Source organism: Cetorhinus maximus, chromosome 12, assembly GCF_964194155.1.
Source record: "Cetorhinus maximus chromosome 12, sCetMax3.hap1.1, whole genome shotgun sequence".
NCBI classification, from domain to species: Eukaryota; Metazoa; Chordata; class Chondrichthyes; order Lamniformes; family Cetorhinidae; genus Cetorhinus; species Cetorhinus maximus.
In genome coordinates, this window is record NC_135890.1 from 70,451,367 (window position 1) to 70,470,898 (window position 19,532).

Sequence of the window (19,532 nt, forward strand, 5' to 3'; positions counted from 1 at the left end):
GAGAATGTCTGACTCCTGTCTGGCCAAGGGCAGCTCACTTGTACTGCATGATCAGGGCCATCTTAGAGATGCAGCCATGAAATTTTGGACGCATCTGATGCTATGTCTGCCTTCAGCATCTCAGCCCTTCAGGAGCTGGTGCACAGCATTACTGGTCGCAGATGCTGGTGTGATGGGGGCCAGCCCCACCTTAAAGGTGCTGAGAGCACACAGAGAGAATGAGAGAATTCTGTGGCGCTTGCCCACTACATTCTGGCAGCAATGACCAGCATTGCCGAGGTGCAGGCATCAGTAATGGTTCCAGTGAGTGTGAGGTTGGACCATCACTGTGGTTTGAAGGCTGCACAGAGCACAGGGAAGAGGCCCTGGACTGAGACACCTGCCTTTTATCTTGTGCAAGAAGGTTTCACACCTGAGTGACAAGAACACTGCTCATCAGAACAAGGAGCCACAGGCAGGGTGACATTCTTAGGAATTTATTGACAATAATAAACAGTATGTACAAGTGATCAACACCCGTGCCCAGGCTGTGCAACTACTTTTACCTAACTTTCCTAACTCTGCCACTACGTCTTGGTGCTCCCCGGCCATCCACAGCAGAGGTGGAGGCAGCCTGCTGACTGTGATGCCTGTCTGTGATGACTTTGGCAGGCCCCTAGACTGCCGAGACTTGGTAGGCCTCGGCCTGCTTTCGGGGTCCTGCTGTGTGGCAGTGGCACCCTCCTCGGCCTGTGGAACTGGAGCTGCGGAGGTCACAGTAAGAGGGGATTCCCATGGGCCGGTCACTCCCAGAGTCACCTGGGTGGATGGCTCCGGAGCATGCACCTACTGAATCTCCTCCCTACGGGTGCATGAGGGCCCCTGGCTGACTCTGTGAGTGGAGGGGGTAGCTGGAGTGAGATCGAGCTGCCCAGCACCCCTCTCACGTACATACTGCTGGAGGCCAACTATGGCATCAGGAATGGAGTTAAGCCTGTGCAGCAGTGCAGGAGTGACATCCTGGACCAAGGTCTCCATGGTGGCTGCCATCCTGCCAGTGTTGACTTCTGTGCGTTGGCATGCCGGTGCTATCACCTCAGCCTGAAGACAGACAGACTCCTCCATCGTGCCTTGCAATCTGAGGAGTGGAGTGAACATTCCTTGCTGTTGTTCCCTAGCTTGCCTTTGCAGCTCCAGCAACTGTGACATGATCGAGTCCAGAGGCTCGTCATCTGACTCGGACTCAGCAACATTCTGGCCTCCAGCAGTCTTCCGAATGCCGGGGACCTGGGAAGTCCCTGCCTCCGCCTGCTGTGGATCAGAAAGTATGATGTGCTCACCAGATCGTGATCCCGAGGCTACTCTGAAGTTAGGCCCCCCTGAGGTGTGTGTCTGCGCTGGTGGAGGGTGTGGGTGAGCGCTGTGATGGGACTTCAGGGAGGGAGCCTTCAGATTCCTCTTCAGAGGTTTCTTTGGGGCTTGAGTGGAAGCCCTGGGTCATGGATCTGTCAGCTGTTTGGCAGATCTGCCTGCGAAAGCAAGGAGAGATAATTAGTGCATGATAGTGGCCTGTGAAAGAGGACACATCACTCACGGTATGGTTGACTGATGGATGTTGGACTGCTGGATCCTCACTTGGTAGAGCAGCTCCGACCTCACCATCAGCACAGGACTGGTCCCGGTCATCGCCGGCCAGCTGGATGGTTCTGTTTTCAAATTCTGTCAGAACTTTGATCTCTAGCATCCCTCCACCTGTCTGTGACCTTTCCCTCCACTTTGTCCTGCATGGATAGAGATGGAGAGAGTGTATCAGAATGCCTGCCGGGCCGGTGTGTGTGAAAGAGTGAATGGTGATGTCCCTTGCACTGGCAGTGAGTGAGGGCCCTGTGGTTGTGTGATGGGTTTGTGAGTGTGTGAGTTGGGAGTGATACCCTGGCGGAAGGGAGGAGATCATTCATCCTTTTGCAGCACTGGGTGGCTGTCCTCCTCTGCAGGGTGTTTACGCTGACCACCGCTGCCACCTCCTCCCAAGCCGGGCTGGTGACTTTGCTGCCCATCCTGTGGTCAGAGTCGGGGTAAAGCACATCCCGGCGGGCCTCCACGGCATCCAGCAGTTGCTCGAGGGACCCATCATTGAAGCAGGGGGGGGGGCTGCAGTCTTTTTTCCTTTGCTGGCTATGTTTCCCAGGCAGTGGTGGTGAGCTGGTGGCTGCCTTTTAAATGTGGCGGCCGGCGTGATGCAGGGTGATGGTGGGCAAGAAAATGAGAACTCGCTCGCCATGGAAACGGCGTGTTTTGTGGGAGTGAATAAATAATGAGGCGGGCTCGGGCTGATACGGCATGAAAACCCACCATTTTTGTCGGCGGGTAGGACTCCATTTTACCCGCCTGCTACTGCGCTTAGTACAAATCTGGGGAAATTCCGCCCTATGTCTTTTTCTTCCTTTATGAGGCTCCATAAAACCTACTGGCATCTGCCCTTATATCTCCTTATATGGCTCAGTATAGGATTCTGTCTGATAACGCCCCTGTGAAGGCCCTTGGTTGATTCTGTGATTGGAGGGAGTAGCTGAAGTGAGACCGAGCTGCTGTGAAGTGCCTTGGGATGTTTTACTTAAGGCTGCTATATAAATGCAAGTTGTTATTGCTAATCTCCCTCACATGCCTTCTTTGTCATAGGGGCATAGGATTTGGGAACAGGAGTAGGCCATTTGGCCCTTCGAGCCTGCTCCGCCATTTGACTAGATCATGGCTGACCTGATTGTGGTCTCAACTCCACTTTGCCGACTGCCCCCCTTAATCCTTGACTCCCTTGTCTATCAAAAATCTATTTAACTCAGCCTTGAATAAAATCAACAACCCAGCCTCCAGTGCTCTTTGGGGAAGAGAATTCCACACGCTAACTACCCTCTGAGGAAGGAAATTTCTCTCAACTCCATCTTAAAGGGTTGGCTTTTTCTTCTTAAACTCTGTGCCCTCATTTTAGTCTCCCCCGCAAGAGGAAACATCCCCCTGGCATCCACCCTATTAAATACCCTCAGGATCTTATATGTTTCAATAAGATCACCACTCATTCTTCTAAACACCAATGGGGTATAGGTCTAACCTATTCAATCTTTTCGAAAAAGATCAACTTAAATCTAGCTGCTACATCTAGGACTAGGCAAATCTTTTTCTAAAGGTATTCAGGTACAAATTGATATTAAAATCATTTTATGTTGACTATATTAAATGTGTTTAATTTTATGCAGCTGGTGGACATTAACTGGGGATTCACTTGTGGCCCCTTGCTGAGCACAAATTGGCTGCCCTGTTTCCCCACAATATAAATGTGCCCATACTTCAAAAACTATTTCATTGGCTGTAAAGCTCTTTGGTACATCCTGAGATCATGAAAGACAATGGGCAGAATTTTGCCATCGGCGAGCAGGGGGTGGGGCCACTCGCCGACGCATAAAATGATGCGGGATTATGTCAGGCGGAACCCCCAATGTCACCCCGCCACATTTAAATTTTCAGGAAGGCAGGGGCGCAGCAAAATCAGCTGTGGGCCCACCGACCTGTCAATGGCCAATTGAGGCCATTGGCAGGATCATTTAACCAATTAAAGGACCTGCCCGTCCAACCTTAAAGTTGGTGGGCAGGCCAGGAGCCCCGGCGGTAAATAGAGAAAACATGAAACCTCATCCAGCGGCGGGATGAGGTTTCATGCAGGGTTTTAAAAACTGTAATAAAGTTATTCTGTACATTATGAACATGTCCCAACTCATGTGACATTGTCACATGAGGGGTACATGTAAGGGAATTTTTTTTTTCTATTTTTAATATTTTTCAAAGTCCAGGCGATCTCCCTGAGGCTGCACTTAACCTCGGGGAGATGTGCGCTCTTTCGTGCGTATGTGTGAAAGAGCGCACTCTTGCTTTTAGGGAACCCCCCCGCCTCCACAGGGAGTGCATAGTGCTTCCCGCTGGGCGGGCCTTAATTGGCCCACCCACGTAAAATGGCGGTGCGGCCCGTTTCGCTGGCGGGGATTGGCTCCGCGCCCGCCAGAGATTGGGTTGGGCCTGCCCCCCCGACAGGCAGAAAATTCTGCCCAATATATTCTTTAAAGTCCAATTTTCCAGAGTTATGCCACCAACAGGGAGTTGGACACTTTGGGAAATCATGGCCAAAGCTCCCAACAGATAGCACAAACTTGGAAAATTGTCCCCTTGGACAAGACTGAAACGGAAATCATATAACATTTTAATCACAAAAAACACTATACTTGGGCACATTTAAACCAATGCTCATCATTAACTTTGCTTTCACTTGCTCTCATAATTCTGCAGCTGTGTACCTTGTGGATTCCTGAGCTTCAGTGAAAGTTGGTACTAGAAGAATTCTTTCTCATTTGTCTTCTTTTTCCATCTGTTCTTGTTTGCTGGACTTGACTATTCCAACACTGTCGTGGTTGACCTCCCATCTTGCTCTCTTCATACATTTAGGCTCATCAAAAAATCTGCTGCCCATATATTAACTGACACTAAGTCCTATTTATCCATCACCCCTGTGCGCTCTGACCTACATTGGCTCCCAGGCTAGCAATGCCTCCATTTTAACATTCTCATCCCTGTCGTTAAATCCCTCCGTGGCCTCACCCCTCCTTATCCCTGTAGCCTTTCCCAGTCCTAAAAGCATCTGAATGCAAATTGTTGTTGATTTTGAAGTCCCGAGATTGCTTACAACCTGCCATCTTCTTTGTCAGTACATAATGGGAGTAACTTCAATCTGCTGCCCGTGCATCAGCCAGCATGGTCAGATTCGCATTTCCACATGGAAGCAAATTGAAAATCTACCTCAATGAGCAAATAAAAATTGGCTCCCAAAATACACATATTAAGAAAAAGGTTTCAGAAACACTGAAAAAAAGCTTTTAACAAAAATAACAAGGTGTCCTAAATTTCCTGTTCCTCTAAAAGCTTCCTTTGAACCTATTCAAGGCAAGAAATGCAACCATGGGACAAAAACTCGGAAATTGTGCAATCCAATCATTTAAATATTGTTGGCCATGGTGATGTGACTTGTGCATGAGTAGTATTAACCTTCAATTTCATTGGCTGATTAAACATATATTGAACTGATTAAAAAGGATTCCTAAAAAACAAGCAAAGACACTGACTTAAGATGGCTGCCACAAGTCACCAGATGTATGGTATTACAAGCTGACCAATTTCCTGGAAGGTTCCAATGTGGAATGCAATTAAGACATGCTAAGACATCCTCCTGTGGAGTTTCATACCTGTTGATGTCAAGAACTATTTCAAAATATTTACTGAAACTGTACTGGACCTCACATTTGCATTTCTGTAAAGCTACTTCTCAAGTGGAGACAAAAAGTCTACCAGGACAATAGCTATATGGAAGGCCTTCTTCCTATCTCATCAAAATGGATGATGGATCATTCAGGAGTTAATGGTTGGGACATTACAGAATCTATTCACCTAGGTCGTGGGACAATAGCCATGGTCTGTTCAGTCATGAGCGAATCAATTACCTTCTGAAATCATTGTGGAGAGAGGTCATGTGACTGGAGTAACCCTTTTTGAATGTCTCTTAATCCAATACCCAAGTTGCTAAGCAGGAATCTGAAAGAAGGGTGCCTATGGAGCAGTAACAATCTCTTTCCCTTCCCTCCCAAGTTCCTATCTCTATTACAGTTTGAAATCCAGCACAAAGATAGAGAATCCCCGTCAAAAGGAACATCAGGTGCAAAAATCATCGACTTTTGGAAAAGATGAATTATGTTTTAAAAATAAACTGCCTCCAGAAATTTTAGTTTACATGGGCTTCAATACCAATGAAATTCAGCTTCAGTCAAGATGCCAACAAAGCACTCATAAGCAGTGAACTCTCTATATTTTTACCTTTAGCACTGAATTTTTAATAGGGTAGAAATGTAACTCCCTACTGTATATCTTGTAATTTTGCATGCGTGTGTGTGTGTGTGTGCTGTGAAGATCGGGCATGGCTTTTACCTTTTTAATCATCTTTATATTTTTATCTGGGTGGGTTTTTAGCTCAATAAAAACTAACCCCTTTTGTGTTTTAAACTCAAGAACACCTGCCAAGCTAGTTCCTTTACAACCAACATGTAAATACTTAAGGACAGACATTGAATTAATACCTTCGTCCTTATAAATTCACAAAAAAACCCTGTTACAGTTAGACCTGGAGTGAAGTGGTTGGATAGCGGAGTCATTTTTACCCCTCCTGATGTGGTCATAACAATGGATTCTGGGGCCATAATGAGGCTGTGCCATGAAATGTACACAAACGTGTAAGGCAGCCAGAAAGTCGTAGGCAGAAGGAATTGGGGGCAATCCCAATTAAGGGGTCCTTAACCCCTCACCTATCTTCATACACTGATGCAACTGATAACCTACAATTAATTGCTTTAAAGTAGTTATTGTTCTTATGTGGGCAAAAATTAAGATGGTCATTCCACTTACTGTACTAATTGTTGGGCCACTGATTGCCATAGAATCAGTTTTACTATTATTGTGGTATTTATTCCTGTAGTATAAATTGTTGTGATTGTTTAAAATTTGGTATTCTCATGTTTGTCCTGATGAGTGTAAGATAAAATGCTTTGGCAACATTTCTCTCCTTTTAGCAACACTTACTGTTATTGTTTTTGCAAGGGTGCTATGCATTGATCTGCGACATGTTTTGTACCTGATACTTGATGTAGTGTGATACATAAATGCGGAGATCAGAGAAGCTAGTTACAGAAACAGAGCAGTTTAATTTTGACATAGCTTGCGGGAAACAGAACAGCTTGAATTCTAAAGGCGGTGAATTTGTTGAGTACTGTCAGCATGGTTTTCTGGAACAACATGTTCTTGAACCAACAAGAGAACAGGTCACCTTAGATTTAGTAATGAATAATGAGCCTGAATTAGTCATTAATCTAATGTTGAGGGAACACCTAGGTAACAGTGACCATAATATGATAGAATTCGATATTAGGTTTGAGATGGAGAAAGTGAGTCATGAACCAAGGTTTAGATTTAGGTGATAAAAACAGAAAATGCTGGAAAAACTCAGCAGGTCTGGCCGCATCTGTGGAGAGAGAAACAGTGTTAACGTTTTGAGTCCAATATGGCTCTTCTTTGGAACTGGGGAAAAGTAGAAATACGATGGGTTTTATGCTGCTGCAAAAGTGGGGAGGGGCAAGTGGAGCAAAATAGAGGGTCAGGGATAGGTTAGAGGCAGGAGAGATTAAATGACAAAGATGTCATGGAACACAAGACAAAGCGAATGGTAATGATAGTGTTAAAGTCTAAAACATTGGTCTAAAGTTGGTGTTAATAGCCAAAATAAAGGTCAGCACTGTATGAAAGCAAAATAGTAGAATGTGTTAATAGCAGAATAAAGATCAGCACTGTCTGAAAGCGTAAGAATATAAGAACTAGGAGCAGGAGTAGGCAATTCAGCCCCTTGAGCCTGCCCTGCCATTCAATACGATCATGGCTGATCTCATTTCAACCTCCACTCCAATTTCCTGCCCTCTCCCCATAATCTTTCAACCCATTACTAATTAAAAATCTGTCTATCTCCTCCTTAAATTTATTCAGCGTCCAGGCATCCATTGCACTCTGAGGTAGTGAATTCCACAGATTCACGACCCTTTGAGAAAAGTAATTCCTCCTCATCTCTGATTTAAATCTATCACCCCTTAGCCTAAAACTATGGCCTCTCATTCTAGAATGTCCCACAAGGGGAAACATCCGCTCCACGTCTACTTTGCCTATCCTCTGTAGCATCTTATATACCTCAATTAGATCTCCCCTCATCCTTCTAAACTCTAGTGAGTTTAGGCCTAAACTGCTCGATCTCTCCTCATAAGACAAGCCCCGTATCTCTGGAATCAATCTAGTGAACATCCTCTGAACCACCTTCAATGCAACTACATCCTTCCTCAAGTAAGGGGACCAAAACTGTGCATAGTACTCCAGGTGTGGTCTCACCAATGTCTTGTACAGTTACAACAACACTTCACTATTTTTATGCTCTGTTCCTTTAGCAATAAATGCCAAAATTCCATTTGCTTTCCTTATAACCTGCTGTACCTACAGTTTTCAGCGATTCATGCACGAGGACACCCAGACCCCTCTGCACTGAAGCATTCTGAAGTTTCTCTCCATTTAAATAATAAATCGCCATTCTATTCTTCCGACCAAAATGGATAACGTCACAAAACATGAGAACAAAATACAGACTGGCACTTGGGGGAAAAATTCAAAATGGAGGACAGAGTTCATAGTCTGAAGTTGTTAAACTCAATGTTGAATCCAGAAGGCGGTAAAGTGCCAAATTGGAAGCCAAGGTGCTGTTCCTCCAGCTTGCGTTGGGCTTCACTGCAACATCGTAACAGGCTGAGGACAGAAATGTAGGCATGAGAGCAAAACGGTGAATGAAATGGCAAGCGACAAAAGGTCTGGGTCATGCTTGCAGATCGAGCAAAGGTGTTCCCCAAAGCGGTCACCCAGTTTGCGTTTGGTCCCACCAATGTAGGTGAGACCTCATTGGGAGCAGTGAATACAATAGACTAAATTGAAAGAAATACAAGTAAATCACTGCTACATCTGGAAGGAGTGTTTGGACTTTAGAGTTTAATACTATCATTACTATTCCCTTTGTCTTGTTTCATGACAGCTTTGTCATTCAATCTCCCCTGCCTCTAACCTATCCCTGACCCTCTATTTTGCTCTACTTGTGCCTCCCCCCTTTTACAACAGCCTAAAACCCATCACATTCTTACCTCTCTCCAGTTCAAAAACAGGGGTTGGATAGATAAACTAAGAAACTACAGGCCAATCAGTCTCATGTGAGTTGTGGGGATGCTACTAGGATCTGTTATTACAGACTGAACATTTAGACAGATGAGCTAACCAGAGAGAGAGAGACAGAAAATGGATTTGTAAAAGGTAAATCATATCTCAAGAACCTAGTTGAACCTTTTGGGGAAGTCATTCAATAGATAAGGGAGTGTCTATGGAGGTTATTTGTATGGATCTCCAGAGGCATTTGATAAGGTTCTACATAAGTTACTTTTAACAAATATGGAAGTGGATAGAGATGGAGACAACATTTTGGCTTTGATAGGTAATTGGTTAGGAGACAAAAGGAAGGGATAATGGGAATGAGCCTCAAGAAAATCATGTTTAACTAACTTGCTGGAATTTTTTGAAGAGGTAACAGAGAGGGTTGGTGAGGGCAATGCTGTTGATGTGGTGTATATGGACTTTCAAAAGGCGTTTGATACAGTGCCACACAACAGACTTGTGAGCAAAATTATAGGCCATGGAATAAAAGGGACAGTAGCAACATGGATACGGAAATGGCTGAGTGACAGGAAACAAAGAGTAGTGGTTAATGGATGTTTTTGTGCTGGAGGAAGGTTTGAAGTGGAGTTCCGCAGGGGTCAATGTTGGGACTCTTGCTTTTCCTGATATATATTAATGACCTAGACCTTGGAGTACAGGGCACAATTTCAAAGTTTGCGGATGATACAAAATTTGGAAGCATTGTGAAGAGGATAGTGTAGAACTTCAAAGGGACATAAACAAGCTGCTGTAATGAGCCGACAGGTGGCAGATGAAATTCAATGCAGAGAAGTGTGAAGTGATTCATTTTGATAGGAAGAACATGGAGAGAAAATATAAAGTGAAAAGTACAACTCTAAAGGAGGTGCAGGAACAAAGGAACCTGGGCGTATATGTGCATAAATCATTGAAGGTGGCAGGACAGGTTGAGAGAGCAGTTAATAAAGCACACAGTATCCTAGACTTTGTTAATAGGGGCAGAGAGTACAAGAGAAGGAGGTGATGTTGAATTTGTATAAGTCACTAGTTCAACCTCAGCTAGAGTAGTGCATCCAGCTCTGGGGGCCACACTTTAGGAAGGGTATAATGGCATTAGAGAGAGTGCAGAAAAGATTCACGAGAATGGTTCCAGGGATGAGGAACTTCAGTTATGAAGATAGATTGGAGAAGTTGGGGCCGTTTTCCTAAGAGATAAGAAAGCCAAGAGGAGATTTGATAGAGGTATTCAAACTCATGAGGGGTCTGGAAAGAGTAGATAGGCTGTTCCCACTCATGAAAGGATCAAGAACAAGAAGGCACAGATTTAAAGTAATTGGCAAAAGAAGCAAAAGTGATATGAAAAGAAACTTTTTTTATACAGTGAATGGTTAGGGTCTGGAATGCACTGTCCAAGAGTATGGTGGAGGCAGCTTCAATTGAAGCATTCAAAAGGGAATTAGACTGTTATCTGAAAAGGAAGAATGTGCAAGGTTATGGGGAGAAGGCAAGGGAATGGAACTAGGTGAATTGCTCACTCGGAGAGCTGGTGCAGACTTGATGGGTCAAATGGCCTGCTTCTGCACTGTCCCAATTCTGTGATTCTGTGAAGTTGGCAGGGTGTGACCTGTACTGGGGCCTCCACTGTTCATTATATATGTAAATGGTGAAAGGATGGAAAACCATATTTCTAAATTAGATAGACAGTAAATAATGTTGATGGGGAGGAGTAGAAAGTTGCAAAGGGACATTGATAGATTAGGTGAGTGGACAAATGGAGTTCAATGTGGGAAAATGTGAGATGATCCTTTTTGGACATAAGAAATAGGGATCAGAGTATTTTTTAAATGGTGAGAAACTAGGAATTGTGGATGAGCAAAGTTAGGGGTTCAATTACATAAATCACTGATAGCTTGTGGAGAACCACCAAAAATTATTAAAAAGGCTAATGGAATTGGCCTTTATCTTAAGAGGACCAGAATACAAAGGGGACAAAGTTATATTACGGCTGTACAGAGTTCTTTGCAGACCCCATCTGTCCAGTTCTAGACATCGCAGATTTACCTAAAAAGATTCAATTATGAGGACAGGTTGTGTAGACTCAGCTTGTGTATAGAAGATTAACGGGTGACCTTCCCCATGGATCATCACGTTGTCATTATGTGTAGGCTTGTGCATTTCAAGAATACCCTAAGCAATGTTGTCGGCATCTCTTCACTCCTGGTAAGGCCACCATGGTGGCAAGATAAGGAGGAGGTGCCAGACAATGTGTCGTCCAAAAAGTCATCAACTGCAGAACAGGCAAAAGAAAACTTTGTATCTTACCGGCTGTGAAGGTGGAAGAAGACTGCAGTGGCAAGGGGTCCTGGTCATCGTGATTTGACCTCTCACCAAAATCTGACCACCAACCCGTCAAGATTGTATGGACAATGATGGCAGCCCAAGGTCCCCACATTAAATGAAGTCACATGCAGGCTGCTACCAGGGTCCAGAGTGGCAGCAGAGAAGCAAAGAGAAGGAATGCTGCACACGGATCCCACCACCTCATAGGACATTCTGTCCCATGTCCCCAAAGATCAGCGGGTTGAGAATTGGCCTTTTCTGTAACATGAAGACCCATGGCAGAAACTTACGGCCCTGAGGAGACATCATCTTGAATTGAGAGACAGCCGATGACAATGAACAGGTGATCGAATTGTGGTGTTTAGCATCACTTTAAAAAGATTATCTGAGTATTTATCTTGTTGCAGTTTGTGGGACCTCGCTGCGTGCAAATTGACTGCTGCATTTGCCTATGTTACAGAGGTGACTATGCTTCAAAAGCACTTTATTGGCTATGAAGCATTTTGGGGTGTGAAAATATGTGAAAATTCTACCATTATATTAGATAATACAGTGCATTGAATCATTGAAGATCTTTTATAAACTTGTCATGAGCACTTTGATCATGGAAAATGGTTCATCTTCAAGGACTAAGAACATTCTGGAAGAACTTATGTTTTAAAAGACACTGTTCCTTAAAACGTTAATGCAGGACTCCGATTGCTATTCCTGGAAAGGCCAACTTTTTACAAGAAAAGGTCATTAAGTAGTCATAAAGAAGCTGGAAACCTCTTGACCCTGTTGACTGTGTACAAAGGGGTCAAATAGTAGCTTATGGCTCTGAAAAAAGAAAACAATGGTTGGAAAACAGTGTTTAAAAGCTGGTTCATTACTTTGGTGCTGCTTCATGCTCTCGTCTGGACCTGGAAAATTTTATTAATTTTGCTTCCAATTTCTACCCCTCCATTATTTTCACATGGTCTATCTCTGACACTTCCCTTCCCTTCCCTGACCTCTCTGTCTCAATTTCTGGTGATAGACTGTCCACCAATATCCATTACAAGCCTACCGACTCCCACAGCTACCTCGACTACAGCTCCTCACACCCCGCTTCCTGTAAGGACTCCATCCCATTCTCTCAGTTCCTTCGCCTCCGTCGCATCTGTTCTGATGATGCCACTTTCAAAAACAGTTCCTCTGACATGTCCTCCTTCTTCCTTAACTGAGATTTTCCACCCACGGTGGTTGACAGAGCCCTCAATCGTGTCCGGCCCATCTCCCGTGCATCCGCCCTCACACCTTCTTCTCCCTCCCAGAAACATGATAGGGTCCCCCTTGTCCTCACTTATCACCCCACCAGCCTCCGCATTCAAAGGATCATCCTCCACCATTTCCGCCAACTCCAGCATGATGCCACCACCAAACACATCTTCCCTTCAACCCCACCTGGCGGCATTCCGTAGGGATCGTTCCCTCCGTGACACCCTGGTCCACTCCTCCATCACCCCCTACACCTCAACCCCCTTCCACGGCACCTTCCCATGCAACCACAGAAGATGCAACACCTGCCCCTTTACTTCCCCTCTCCTCACCGTCCAAGGGCCCAAACACTCCTTTCAAGTGAAGCAGCATTTCACTTGCACTTCCCTCAACTTAGTCTACTGCATTCATTGCTCCCAATGCGGTTTCCTCTACATTGGAGAGACCAAGCGCAGACTGGGTGACCACTTTGCAGAACACCTTCGTTCTGTCCGCAAGCATTACCCAGACCTCCCTGTCGCTTGCCATTTCAACACTCCACCCTGCTCTCATGCCCACATGTCCGTCCTTGGCTTGCTGCATTGTTCCAGTGAAGCTCAACGCAAACTGGAGGAACAACACCTCATCTTCCGACTCGGCACTTTACAGCCTTCCGGACTGAATATTGTGTTCAACAATTTTAGATCATGAACTCTCTCCTCCATCCCCACCCCTTTCTGATTTTTCCCCCTCCTTTTTGTTTTTTCCAATAATTTATATAGATTTTTCTTTTCCCACCTATTTCCATTATTTTTAAATGTGTTTCCATCCATTGTTTTATCTCTACCTTTTAGCCTTTTTCAATTCCTTCACCCCACCCCACCCCCACTAGGGCTATCTGTACCTTGCTTGCCCTGCTTTCTACTCTTTATTAGCACATTCCTTTAGATAATATCACCACCTTCAACACCTCTTTGTCCTTTTGTCTGTGACATCTTTTGGTTACCTTCACCTATCACTGGCCCTCTATCCAGCTCTCTTGTCCCAACGCCCCCCCCCCCTTAAACCAGCTTATATTTCACCCCTTTTCTATTTTTCCTTAGTTCTGTTGAAGAGTCATGCGGACTCGAAACGTTAACTGTGCTCCCTTCTACAGATGCTGCCAGACCTGCTGAGTTTTTCCAGGTATTTTTGTTTTTGTTTAAAAGCTGGTTTTGGTTTTGCTTTCAAAAAGAAAGATCAGCTACTTGTGGAAAGAAGACAACAGCCTTTTTGCAGTCCAGAGCCAGTCCACTGCCAGAAGTTAATATAAGCTGCTCCTAAGTTGCTCTACACGCTGGAATTGAGTACCTGCAAGTGTTCCTCGAGTCCACCTGAAAAGCAGTGCAAAAGTCATTGATTGCTTCGCAGACCAGCGCTGAGAGACTAACCGAATAACCTGGACCCCATTTCAAGGACTCGCTGTCTATCCTTTACCCTTTGAATCATTGACTGTTAACCTTTGGCAGAATTCATCTCTTTGTATTTTATTCTTTATTGGCATGTGTGTGCGTGTGTGACTTAGGATATTTCGGAAGAGTAATTAGAATATTTTAATATTTCACGCTATACGTTAATAAGCTTTGCCTTTCTTTTCAACAAGACTGGTTTTATAATAAACTAATAATATTGTGGTTTATTGAAGAAAACTGGTCATTGAATGGTCATTCTGAGATTAATAGGGAAAGCACATATTTGACTATATAATTAGCTGGAAAAATCATTTAAATATGTGTTGTGACCCATGGAGTAATGGAGCTCGAGACAGACAGTGCACTCCTCCCATTTTGGTCGTAACAAACTTAAGAAGTACCATTCTTATTGTATTGTTCAAAATTTTGTTGTTGTGCTCAAAGGGTTAAGGGATTATTCACTTTTTGGCTTTTGATATTATGCATAGAGCAATGGTGAAGGGAGACATTTTCATTTTCTTGTCAGTTTTCCATCTTGGCAGCAAAATGCATAATGTTGAATGCATCTTTGAAAAACCAGTGTCGCCAGAATGTGCATTTACATAAGATGACTCACTCACTGTCTAGGCATAAGTCCAAATGATCCAGATAAGAGTAGTAATAGGCTGTCAAACACTTGAAGGTTCCAGTTGTACTAATGTTCTGAAACAAACAATGGTGATTGTTTTGGAGTCAATTTTAAGAATATTGTGAATTTTGCATGTTTTTCTTTGTCTAGTTGTGTTTATCTCAAATCCATTTTTGCAGCATCCATCTTGAAAGTGGTGTGAAAAATCCTTTCTGCTGAGGAGGGAGCACCCATAGAAGTTCCAATAAGGCAGCATCACTTTGGGGTTCTCTTGGGTGCAGCTCGTAATGCTTCTATCAATTGCATAAATGATAATGGAATGAAATGGGTAGTTTTTGGACCCTTACATGTGTCAGGTGATTACCATTGGGACATTGCAAAAGCAGCAGCCTGTGTGGGATGACAGCAAGTGGCTGGTGCCACTTTATGACTACAGGACACCAAGAGACACGTATATATCTTTAGACTATTGCAATTGATAGAAGCATTACGAGCTGCACCCAAGAGAACCCCAAAGTGATGCTGCCTTATTGGAACTTCTGTGGGTGCTCCCTCCTCTGGCTGGAGACAATGTGCAGGCAGGATGCTCAAATTAGTGTCTTGAAGGCAGGTATGCCAGTCCTTGTGGTCCTTGGTGCCTCTTTTCATTGGCACTGCCCAAGGCTGTGCCAGTGCACCTGTGCAGGGCTAGCCCAATCATAGGTGCTTGAGGTACTGCATGTGTCTCCGACAGAGGATCTGAGGGCCAGCATCAGAAGATGGAGCCCCTTCAGGAATAACCCAATCTACATAATCTTGGTCTGCCTCAGCCCTTTTACAGCGCTCCTGCATGTCCCCAAGAGTGGGAGGAAACTTGGCTGCCCATCTATGCAGCATCTCTGAAATAGAGTGGTCAATGCTGCAGAATGAACCTTACATTCCGTTCATGCCAGTCCTGCTCCTGCATCCAACTGTAGGACTGCTGCAGTTGACTTTCCATGATGGTGGCTAACTTTGCAATGGAAGAGCTCATGTGCTCATATTCCTGAGATATTGCCGTGCTCATACCATGAATGGACTCCTCCATTCTCTGCGGAAGGGTGTACACTGCCTCAGGGAACTCTGACAGATGGCCACACATCTCCTTTTACTGTTCCACAAGCGCCCACTTTGTATATGACCCCCAAGGCTTAGCATCTCTGGCCAGGTGATCATCGACTGAGACTGTCCTTCATCTTCCAATGGACACTGCCAACAGCTGCCTCTGTCTTCATTACCTGTTCTTGCTCACATGTGATGCGATGCTCTCCCATTCTGAGTCACCTGAGGTCCCACCAGGCTGTGTGTATCTGTGTTGGTGGAGGGTGTGCTGGACTCCAGTGACAGTGGATTCTCCGAGTGCATCTCTTCCTCTGAGGTTGGCACAGCCTCCACAATCAGATGGTGCCATTCCTCCAGCACTGGTCCTGTGGAAGAGAGAACACATCAGTTACTCAACCTCCTATCTCGCAGTAGCTGCTTCATCAGACATCTGGCTGATTATCAATTGTCCTCTAGTGGAAATGGCTGCAGGAATGAGGAAGCTGTTCCAGGATGATTGCATGGACAGGACAAGAAGCTTTTACCCTCTCTCCGCCGGACACGGCCATCTCACCCTTGTCGATTGCCTGCCCTGTCATGGTCCTCCTCCTCCATTAATTTCAGCACTGTAAGGTGGGCCACTCTACCCCCAGAATGACTACTCTAACTTTTCCAAAAGGCAAAGATCAAACATGTTAAGATGGTGACACTTCCCATCATAACAGCATGAGGTATATTCATACATACTGCTCCTGGCAACCTACTGTCCATGAGGTACATTCACATTAACTGATCCTGATAACTTATTGTCCATGGGGTTAATTCAACATCCTGCTAAAGCTGCTGGGGATCCTTTCCTTGGGTGAGAAGTTGACCTGGGCACACAATTCCTCATTTCCCCAGACAAGGCCTGCCTTAAGGCCCTTCTGCTCAGCTGTGCTCATTATGTAATTACTTAGATACTTCATATCTGTCAGCTGGATGTTGCATCTTAATCACCTTGCCAGACCTCAGAAGGTCACTGAAGCGATCCCTGCGCTCGGCCCATGACCTGCTCACTACACTGCAGCTGCTGACATCCCTTCAGCCATGTCAGCGCTGGCAGGTCTCTTCCTGTGGCTCTCCAGAAAGAAAATGTTCCTCCAGGCTCTCACTACCTCTCTCAGAACCTCCAGAGAGGTGTTGCTGAATCATGAGGCCACTCTTCCATGACTGCTTGCTGAACACTAAACACTCTATCCAGTCTGCCAGCAGGTAAATTGATGGCTGATGCGTGCCTTTTAAATGGGGCTCGCCACTTCTAGATCCCACCTCCTGAACTTGCCCGCTGTCCCTAATGGAGGGCAATCATGGACGTGAGCCACAAATTAGTTGCCTCCCACAAAATCCAGCCTTTTCACAAAGCAATGTCTCAATTATAAAATAAAGCTCCTTTAGCAGGCCAGCCTGCTGGCCAACCCAATAATAAAGTCACAACGATACCAGCTCAGGAGGTGGTTCTGCAAAATAAATGCAGTGTTAACTTCCCTAGTCTCGTGGACCCATATGTAATTACATGATCTATATGTAATTTACCCACTCCATTCCATCCCTGGCTCCCCACTGCATTACTGGGTTGACAATTAAAAGTAATCTACACAGAAGTTTCACTTGTATCTAATTAATCAAGGCTTTGTGACACATCTTAATGATTACTCTTAGATTTTTCATGATCAAGCGAAGTACAGTTTGCATGACTGAATAGATTTGGCAGAACAGTTTGTTTTCACCAAAAGGCAGACAGACAAGTTTTTAATCTCTTGTTGCCTACTGTGAACATACTGTTAGCAATGTATCACTGATATTAGTTTGTGGACGTCCACAAGGTAATGTCCTGTAGGAATGACGCAAATCAAGAGCATAATTTGTTTGCTTTTGTTCCTATCAACCGCCAAACAATCTTTTCTAGCTCTATACAGGGTTAAAACATGTGTCTGTGCCAACAATTTGCTGGAAAAATCCAAAACGAATCTGTATTCCCTCCACCAAGCCCCATTTCTTCCTCTGTTTAAACTTTTAACCTTCTTTTCCCTTAAAAGATGCAAAGTTGTGTTTCTCAAAAACTCCCTGTGGAAAAGCATTCCCTACTCTGAACAACTGTCTGCGTAGGAAATTTCTCCTAAACTCAATCCTTCAATTTTAGTGATCATTTTAAATCAACCCTTGTTACTGACTCCCTAACAAGAGGAGATGGTCATTCAAGATTCACCCTTTCAAAACCCTTGATGGACTTGAAACCTTAGTTTTCCCTGACCCAGGAGGAATAATCGCAATATCTCAAAGTGCAACATGACTCTGTCATTGAACTTGTTTTTGCCAGTCATAAGCTATGTCTTTTATGCTATACTAAAAGTCAGTGGATGCTGGGTCAAAAAACAGTAGTTCTCAAACTGGGGCCCGTGGACCTTGCGGCCCTGCAGATATATTCTAAGAATCTGTTGAATGCATGCTCCCCTTGGGCTCCAGCAATCTCTATAGTCCACTTGCCCATGCTCCTGCTCTCTCTGGGTTACTGCTTGCTCCTTAATGCTCCCATAATGCTCCTGCTCTCCCCATGCTCCTGCTTTGTCTCCCTGTACTCCTGCTCTCTCTCCCTGTGCTCCTGCTCTCTCTCCCTGTGCTCCTGCTCTCTCTGAACTCTTGCTCTCTCCCCATGCTCCTGCTCTCTCCGTGCTCCTGCTCTCTCTCTGTGCCCTGGCTCTATTCCCGTGCTCCTGCTCTCTCCCCACGCCCCTGCTCTCTCTGCGCTCCTGCTCTCACTCCCTGTGCCCCAGCTCTCTCTCTGTGCTCCTGCTCTCTCCATGCTCCTGCTCTCTCCTCATGCTCCTGCTCTCTCTGTGCTCCTGCTCGCTCTCTGTGCTCCTGCTCTGTCCGAGCTCCTGCTGCCTCTCCATGTTCTTGCTCTCTCTCCTTGCACCTGCTCACTCTCCCTGTGCTCCTGCTCTCTCTGAGCTCCTGCTTTCTCCCCATGCTCCTTCTCTCTCCGTGCTCCTGCTCTCTCTCTGTGCTCTGGCTCTATTCCTGTGCTCCTGTTCTCTCCCCATACCCCTGCTCTTTCTGCACTCCTGCTCTCTCTCCCTGTGCCCCAGCTCTCTCTCTGTGTTCCTGCTCTCTCCCTGTGCTCCTGCTCTCTCTCCATGCTCCTGCTCCCTCTCTGTGCTCCTGCTCTGTCTGTGCTCCTGTTGCCTCTCCATGTTCTTGCTCTCTTTCCTTGCACCTGCTCTCTCTCCCCGTGCTCCTGCTCACTCCCCATGCTTCTGCTCTCTCTCTCTGTGCTCCTGCTCTCTCCCCATGATCCTGCTCTTCCTCTGTGATCCTGCTCTCTTTTTGCTCCTGCCAGGGATAGACAACATCTGCAGTGGGAAGTGGGCAAACCCACCTCTGTAATATCTGTAAGTAGATATCTGTATTTTTAAAAGCATTATGAAAACTCTCTTCACGTACAGCACTTTCATATTATGTGTATTGTCTGGTGTTATAACTTACGTTGGTCCCTGGAGATGTGCTGGTATTTCCATGATTACTAATCTATTAGAAAAGGGTCAGTTAGCCAGAAAGTTTGAGAACCGCTGAATTAGATACTCAAGACTGAGACTGATAAATTTTTGTTATGTAAGGGTATCAAGGGATATGGATCAAATGTGTATAAATGGAGTTGAGGTACAGATAAACCATGATCTAACTGAATGGTGGAGCTCCACGGCCTCCAACTAAATGGTCTCCTCCTGTTCCCATTTTACTTGGGATGGGTATTCAAGTACAACTTCAGGATGTCCCAAAGCACTTTCCAGCCAATAAAGGATTTTTGAAGTGAAGACCTATTCCAGGACTGTGGCCTTCCACTGCAGAGCACCGTGCAGCTAGTTCTCTGAGAAAACCAGCTCTAACAGGTGGCATCAGTGGGACATTAACAGGCACAAACCCAATAATTTATTGACCTGTGTTTCAAATTGGTCCTTTCAAAATTG

General features: G+C 45.1%; 1 protein-coding gene across 1 annotated transcript in view; it reads left to right on the forward strand.

The window, feature by feature from the left end:
• The window catches only part of sxph (saxiphilin), a 124,822-nt gene that overhangs the window by 18,940 nt on the left and 86,350 nt on the right, over window positions 1-19,532 (forward strand). The window lies entirely within an intron of this gene.